This window comes from Pangasianodon hypophthalmus, chromosome 9, assembly GCF_027358585.1.
Source record: "Pangasianodon hypophthalmus isolate fPanHyp1 chromosome 9, fPanHyp1.pri, whole genome shotgun sequence".
NCBI classification, from domain to species: Eukaryota; Metazoa; Chordata; class Actinopteri; order Siluriformes; family Pangasiidae; genus Pangasianodon; species Pangasianodon hypophthalmus.
This window is the reverse complement of record NC_069718.1, coordinates 566,409-573,951: the sequence shown is the minus strand read 5'-3', so window position 1 is coordinate 573,951 and position 7,543 is coordinate 566,409.

The following is a 7,543-nucleotide window of genomic DNA, read 5'->3' as shown; positions in this document are numbered from 1 at the left end:
AAAGTGATAAACCTGTTACATGGCCTTCTAAAATGGCCTAGAAGTAGCAGGATGTGGTTTTAGTCGACCTGTCTGTCTGAAATTCACTCCATGCACACAGTGATTATTTTGGTTGTGTGGAGGACATTACAAGTGGAGGTGGGTGAGTCACCATTACCAGCAAGGCATTTAAAACTAACAGTGGCATACTGGTGCATAGCCGTGCCATTAAGCAGATTGTTGAGGATTGTTGGGAGTATGGTCACACCAAGCTAAGTAGCTTTGGATGGGTGGGAAACTGTAGAACAAGGGATTTGGGCAATGCTAACATCTTGTGATGGCTATATACGCCCATAGTGGATATGGAAGTATGTAACGGGACTGTCACATATTACAGCACTATTTAGACAACTTTTATGGAGACACAATTCAGTATACTGATGGTTCAAAGGACCCAAGTACAGGAAGAACAGAAGCAGCCATGTACATCCCGCAAATCGCTAGATAAGGTAGCTCCACTTAAAAGAAAAATAATTAGGGAGAAAAAGCTAGCACCCTGGTATAGCGATCACACACGAACTTTAAAACAGACCACTCGAAAACTAGAACGTAAATTGCGTAAAACTAACTTGGTAGTATTTCAAATAGCATGGAAGGAGAGCCTTTTGAGCTATAAGAAAGCTCTTAGTGCTGCTAGATCAGTGTATCTCTCCACCCTAATTGAAGATAACAGAAATAATCCTAGATTCTTATTTAATACTGTAGCAAAATTAACTAGGAATAAGACCACAATAGAAACACGCACACAATCATTATATAGCAGCGATGACTTCATGAATTTTTTCAATGGTAAAATTGAAAATATCAGGCTAGAAATTCAGACTATTAATTTAAAATCGGACAGTTTTATAACTAACCCTGTAGATGATAATATGATAATATCAGATCAACAACTACAACGCTTTAGTCCCCTTGAAGAGACTGAACTAATTTCACTAATTTCATCATCAAAATCATCAACCTGTATGCTAGATCCTTTACCTACTTGTTTCCTCAAACAGATAATTCCTGAAACAATCAAACCTCCTCTAAAGATAATCAATTCTTCCCTTAGCATTGGCTTGTACTTGGATTAGACAATGTGTGCTCAATCTATCAACTTTTAGTTTCTCCTCCAAACACATTTTAAAGTGAAACTGATGAGAGAGTCAATAATCCACTTCGTTCATGTTCATTACACCCAAGACTGAGTCTAAATTCAGCTTAAATGTAGGGGTGTGTCACTAAGTGTAATATCCAGGTACAACTGCCACTGATTGGCTGTGAACCAACCTTTAGTGGGGCTTAGCCATGCTGACCCATAGACACAAGCTGCCCCAGAAAACCTACTCTATAATGTCTAAATGTCTAGTATTACTCAATATTAATAAAATTCATATAATATTTTAATAGTGGGAAAAGTTACATTTATGGGTATGCTATTTGTTTTAGCTGAATGACTTGTTTCTGCTACAATTATTGATTATTATTTAGTACCCATTAGATGATTGATGCCATTACCCACTTATTGCTGATCTATAAAATAAAGTGTTACAGAGATTATAATTCTGGTATCTGTAGCATTATTTACTCAAATATTTATAATTAAAGATGAAAATAGACCCATTAATTATTGTATGATGACATCTGTAATATCGCTCTACTTATTTCCATGATAACAGATGTTAAGTGTTAATTTTGTGGTGCTAATGAAGGTGCTGATTTGCATAAAGTAAAATTATTCCATACAATAGAGGAATAATGTTTCTTAATAATGTAACTTCCATATTTCCAGAATTGGACAAAAAATGAAGTGTTATGCTTCATTATTATGATTTCATAAATGTGATATACTGACATAAAAGGCATATGTTGAATAAGTAATATAATTGTGATTATAGATGGGGTAACTGTTAGGACAAACATTTAGTATTTTTTTAAGTTTCGTAACTTTAGCCAATTTTATTCTGAGTATAAATCCAGAACAACTTAGACCATAGATAAATTAGATTGCACGTGCCAAACACACACATCAGAGGTTCTATAAGTGAAGTGAAGTGTGGCGACCCATACTCGGAATTTGTGCTCTGCATTTAAACCCATCCAAGTGCACACACACACACACACACACACACACACACACCCGGAGCAGTGTGCAGTGCCGGGGAGCAGTTGGGGGTTTGGTGCCTTGCTCAAGGGTCTCATCTCAGTTGTGGTATTGAGGGAGAGACGCTGGTCATTCACTCCCCCCACCTACAATCCCTGCTGGACCTGAGACTCGAACCTACAACCTTCAGGTTCCCAGTCCGACTCTCGATCCATTAGGCCGTGACGTGCGATGACGTGATGTGACGTGATGTGACGTGATGTGACGTGATGTGGCGTGATGTGGCTTTAAAGGCGAAGCCTCTTCAGTTTTGTGGAAGGCAACTTTTCTTGCAAAAGGAAACCCACCTCTGCCCGCTCGAAATGGAGGTGTACGTACTTCTCTTACTGCTGACTTGCACGCATTTGCAAGCCTTTTCCACTGGTATGTTTACTTTAAACTTCTTTTCTTACCACTTCTCTTTTAATGACAGCGCTTATCACTAGAATTGAATGCGTTTAATCCAAACTTTAATAACATAAAAACAGGAAGACCTACACATAAAAAAACCTCTCCAAAATTAGCTGAAATATTAGTGCACACATTTAATTAATAAGCGTAATATCTGAATAGTTAGTGTAGTTGAATATATGAATAGATTATATTCATAAAATAAATCAGTACTGAGGGGGTCTGTGGAATTTATTTATAGTTAAAGGGGTCCTTGGCTGCAAAATGTTAGATGTTATATGGTTTACATTATTATATCAAATACAAATCACAGAGTAGTTTATAAAGTTTCTAGAAGTGCAGCAGTGCAAAACTGAGAAAGTAAACTTCACACACCCAGTGTCTTGGTTTAAAGACTGCACTTTAAAACGGATATTCATGTTTTTCAGACACCTCTTCGTCTCCTCACACACAGACTGTCAGACCGACAGATACCATCACACTGCGATGTAACATCACCGGGCATGAGCAGGTGGCCTGGTATCTCCTGAGTTCAGACGATTTTACACTTCTGATATCAGCTGAGAAAACCCGCACTCGTAAAATCCTCCCTGTTCATTATAACAGAGATGAGAATCGCTTCATCCTGGAGTCAGACCCCGAGGTTAACACGGCTATAGTCACCATCATCGGCATCACGACAGACGACCTGGGACTTTATTTCTGTGGAACTAAAACTACATTCGGGGACCTGATGCAGTTTAAGAAAGTGACCAGATTGCAGTTTGAAGGTTTGTGTTCCTCTGTTTATTAGGGGTCCAAGCACCACAGATGCTGGAACTCTATTGTTAGAGGGTGTGAAACGCTGACTTAAAGTTTTAAATCTTAACTGCTTTGTTTTTTCAGTGAAAGAGGAGAAAACAGCAGTCAAGCGAAAGCGGATGTGGAGATTGAAGGCAAGAATGATATAGAAGACAATAAGGACATAGAATTCATGTGTAATGTAATTATTTTTATTTTCTATAACAATATTCCTGCATTTTGAAATGTAATTCTCTCTCTCTGACCAGATGAAGCGACTACGTGTGAGAAAGTGTTGATGTTTGGTACATTATTATTAAGTGCATATATTGTTTGTACAAACCTTTTAGCACTAAATGTTGGATTTAACTAAAAGAATGTTTGCTTAATATTGTGTGTGTATTTACACGCAGCTTTGACCAAAGCTGACCAAAGAACTTGCCATGTTAAACAACGCAGGTTATCTTGCTTTGCTGGAGGATGTTGCATGCTGTTTGGAGAAAATGATTTGAATCTGAATCGACTCGGCTGCAGGAAGTGACTCAAATACGCCTTGTGTGTTTGGGGTTGCAGTAGATTTTGGTAGATGTGAGCTGCTAAACTGAGCAATACTTGTTTTTTGGCATATTTTAAAGAAAAAATAGGGGAAAAAGCTGGAAATTTTAGCATTTCTCTTGGCCAGACCTATCAAATTCCCAACCTACACCATGTGTAACAGGTAGATCTGAAAGTGGACTTCTGCATTTTTCACAAAGTCATCCACTCGAGCTATCAAAGGCACTTGTGTGACTATCAGAAATACATTCGATCATAAACCCCTGAACGTGCAGCTGATTTGAGATGGGCCATTTTTTAACACTTAGGTTTAACAATAAAATAAAAATGACCGTAATTCAGATACACACTGTATGTGGTGTTTTATAGAATTTGTTCTTGGCAATGGGACTATTGTAGATTCAAGTGTGTCAGGTGACTGTATAAAAAGTTAACTCAATAAATCTAAATTTCTAAAAAAAAAAAAAAAAAAAAAAAAAGTACATTTATTTATTTATTTATTTGTACTAATTTCACTTACACACTGAACTTTGGTGTCCTGTCATAGGCAGCCAAAAGCCTTGTGGTTATTTTCAGTCTAAAATAAACCCAATACAATAATAAACTAAAACAAGGTTAGAGAACCCAGAGAAGAACCTTCATGGACTGCTTTAGATAAAGTTTACACGTTTCTCTCACTAGACAAAAAATGATCAAGGTCCTTTATTTAGTTTCATTTTAACGAGAAGATTACAGACTGAATTCCATACCAACAGCTACGAACAACTTAGAACAGATAAATTAGGTTGCACATACCAAACACACAGATCAAAGGTTCTGTAACATGTACGATGTGGTTTTAAATGCGAGGCCTCTTCAGTTCTGAGGAAGGCAACAAGGTTTCTATTCGTTTTGCTCGCTCGAGATGGAGGTGTACATACTTCTCTTACTTCTGACTTTCACACATTTGCAAGCCTTTTCCGGTCGTATGTTTACTTTAAACTTCTTTTCTTACCACTTCTTTTTTCTGTTATTGACAGCGCTTACTATTATGAGTCAAGTCAAAACAAACAAAACAGTGCAGAACAGACAACACGAGACAGTGCAGGACAAGTACTGTACAGGACAAGTACACAAACACAAAATAGCAGCAACCCGTAATCTACTGTATATATATATATATATATATATATATATATATATATATATATATATATATATATATATATCTATATACAGTGCAATGTGCAAATTTACAAGTATTAAAGTGGCAGTGCCAGTGATGTGCAAAAAGAACCGAGCAGAGCAGCAGTAGCAGTGGTGGAATGTACAATGTAAACAGTAGAACAAGCCAATTTGTTTGTAATAACTTAATGAATGTATGAAGTTGAATAAGTGTGAGTGTGTGTGTGTGAGTTTAGTTCCAGTTCAGTTGTGTGTGTTGAGAAGCCTGATGGCTTGAGGGAAAAAACTATTGCACAGTCTGGTTGTGAGAGCCCGAATGCTTCGGAACCTCTTCCCTGATGGCAGTAATGTGAAGAGTGTGTGAGAGGGGTGTGTGGGGTCGTCCACAATGCTGTTGGCCTTTTGGATGCAGTGTGTGGTGTAAATGTCCGTGACAGAGGGGAGAGAGAATCCGATGATCTTCTCAGCTGTCCTCACTATCCGCTGTAGGGTCTTGCGATCCGAGACGGAGCAATTCCCAAACCAGGCAGTGATGCAGCTGCTCAGGATGTTCTCGATGGTCCCTCTGTAGAACATGGTCAGGATGGGGGGTGGCAGATGGGCTTTCCTCAGCCTTCTTAGGAAGTAGAGACACTGCTGGGCTTTCTTGCTGATGGAGCTGGTGTTGAGTGACCAGTTGAGGTTCTCCGTCAGATGAACACCAAGGAATTTGATGTTCTTCACGATCTCCATGGAGGATCCATCGATGTTCAGTGGAGAATGGTCGCTCTGTGCTCTCCTAAAGTCAACAACCATCTCTTTAGTTTTGTCCACGTTCAGAGACAGGTTGTTGGCTTTACACCAGGCTGATAGATGTTTCACCTCCTCTCTATATGCTCATATATGGTCTTGTTATCGGCGAACTTTATGATGTGGTTTGTGCTGTGCATTGCTACACAGTCGTGAGTCAGCAGAGTGAACAGCAGTGGACTGAGCACACAGCCATGTGGGGCCCCAGTGCTCAGTGTGGTGGTGCTGGAGATGCTTTTTCCGATCCGGACTGACTGAGGTCTCCCAGTCAGGAGTCCAGGATCCAGTTACAGAGGGAGGTGTTCAGACCCAGTAGGCTCAGCTTCTCGATCAGGTTCTGAGGAATGATTGTGTTGAATGCTGAACTGAAGTCAATGAACAGCATTCTGACGTAAGTGTCTTTGTTGTCCAAGTGGGTGAGAGCCAGATGGAGAGTAGTGGTGATGGCATCGTCTGTTGAACGGTTTGGACGATACGCAAACTGCAGGGGGTCCAGTGAGTGTGGAAGGTGGGATTTGATGTGCCTCATGACAAGCCTCTCGAAGCACTTCATAGCGATGGGTGTGAGTGCAACGGGACGGTAGTCATTGAGGCAGGAGACTGAAGACTTCTTAGGCACTGGGATGATGGTCGTTGTCTTGAAGCATGTGTGAACAACGGTGCTGCTCAGGGAGATGTTGAAGATGTCAGTAAAGACATCTGCTAGCTGTTCTGCACATTCCCTGAGCACCCGGCCAGGGATGTAGTCTGGTCCAGCAGACTTCCGTGGGTTGACTCCGCGTAGAGTGTTCCTCACTTCATCTGTGGTTAGACAGATCACCTGGTCGTTGGTAGGAGGTGTGGTCTTCCTTGCCGTCACATTGTTCTGTGCTTCAAACCGGGCGTAGAAGTCATTCAGCACATCTGGGAGGGAGGCGTCACTGTCACAAGCAGGTAATGTTGTCTTGTAGTTTGTGATCGCCTTGATGCCCTGCCACATGCGCCGAGTGTCTCCGCTGTCCTGAAAGTGACCGTGGATTTTCTTGGCATGTGCGCGTTTTGCCTCTCTGATGGCTCGGGACAGTTCGGCCCTTGCTGTTCTTAAGGCTGCCTTGTCCCTTGCTCTGAAGGCGGAGTCTCTGGAATTTAACAGCGCACGCACCTTTGCAGTCATCCACGGTTTCTGGTTGGAGCGTGTAGTGATGGACTTGGAGATGGTCACGTCATCAATGCACTTTCCAATGTAGCTGGACACTGATGATGTGTACTCCTCCAAGTTAATAGAATCACCGTTGGTTGCAGCCTCCCTGAACATATCCCAGTCAGTGCACTCAAAACAGTCCTGAGTAGCCGAGGTGGGGGCGGGGCTCCGCGCGGTACGCGCCGGGTATGTTTGTGTAAACAAGATCCAGCGTGTTTACGCCTCTCATAGCAAAGTCCACATGTTGATGAAATTATGATGAAATAATAATGTGACTATAAATGACTATAACTGACTATAATGACTATATAAACTATAAACTATAAATGACTATAATATATGGACATAAATCTCAGAGTGGAGTCTGTGAAGCAGAGTGTCTGACTTTTATTTTGTTTTTTATTTAGTTACAGTGGTAAAAAAAAAAAAATTACAATCCAGCATAATAAAAGTAATATTTTTAAGATAAATCAACAGGTTTGTTGAGGTAAAATTCTGAA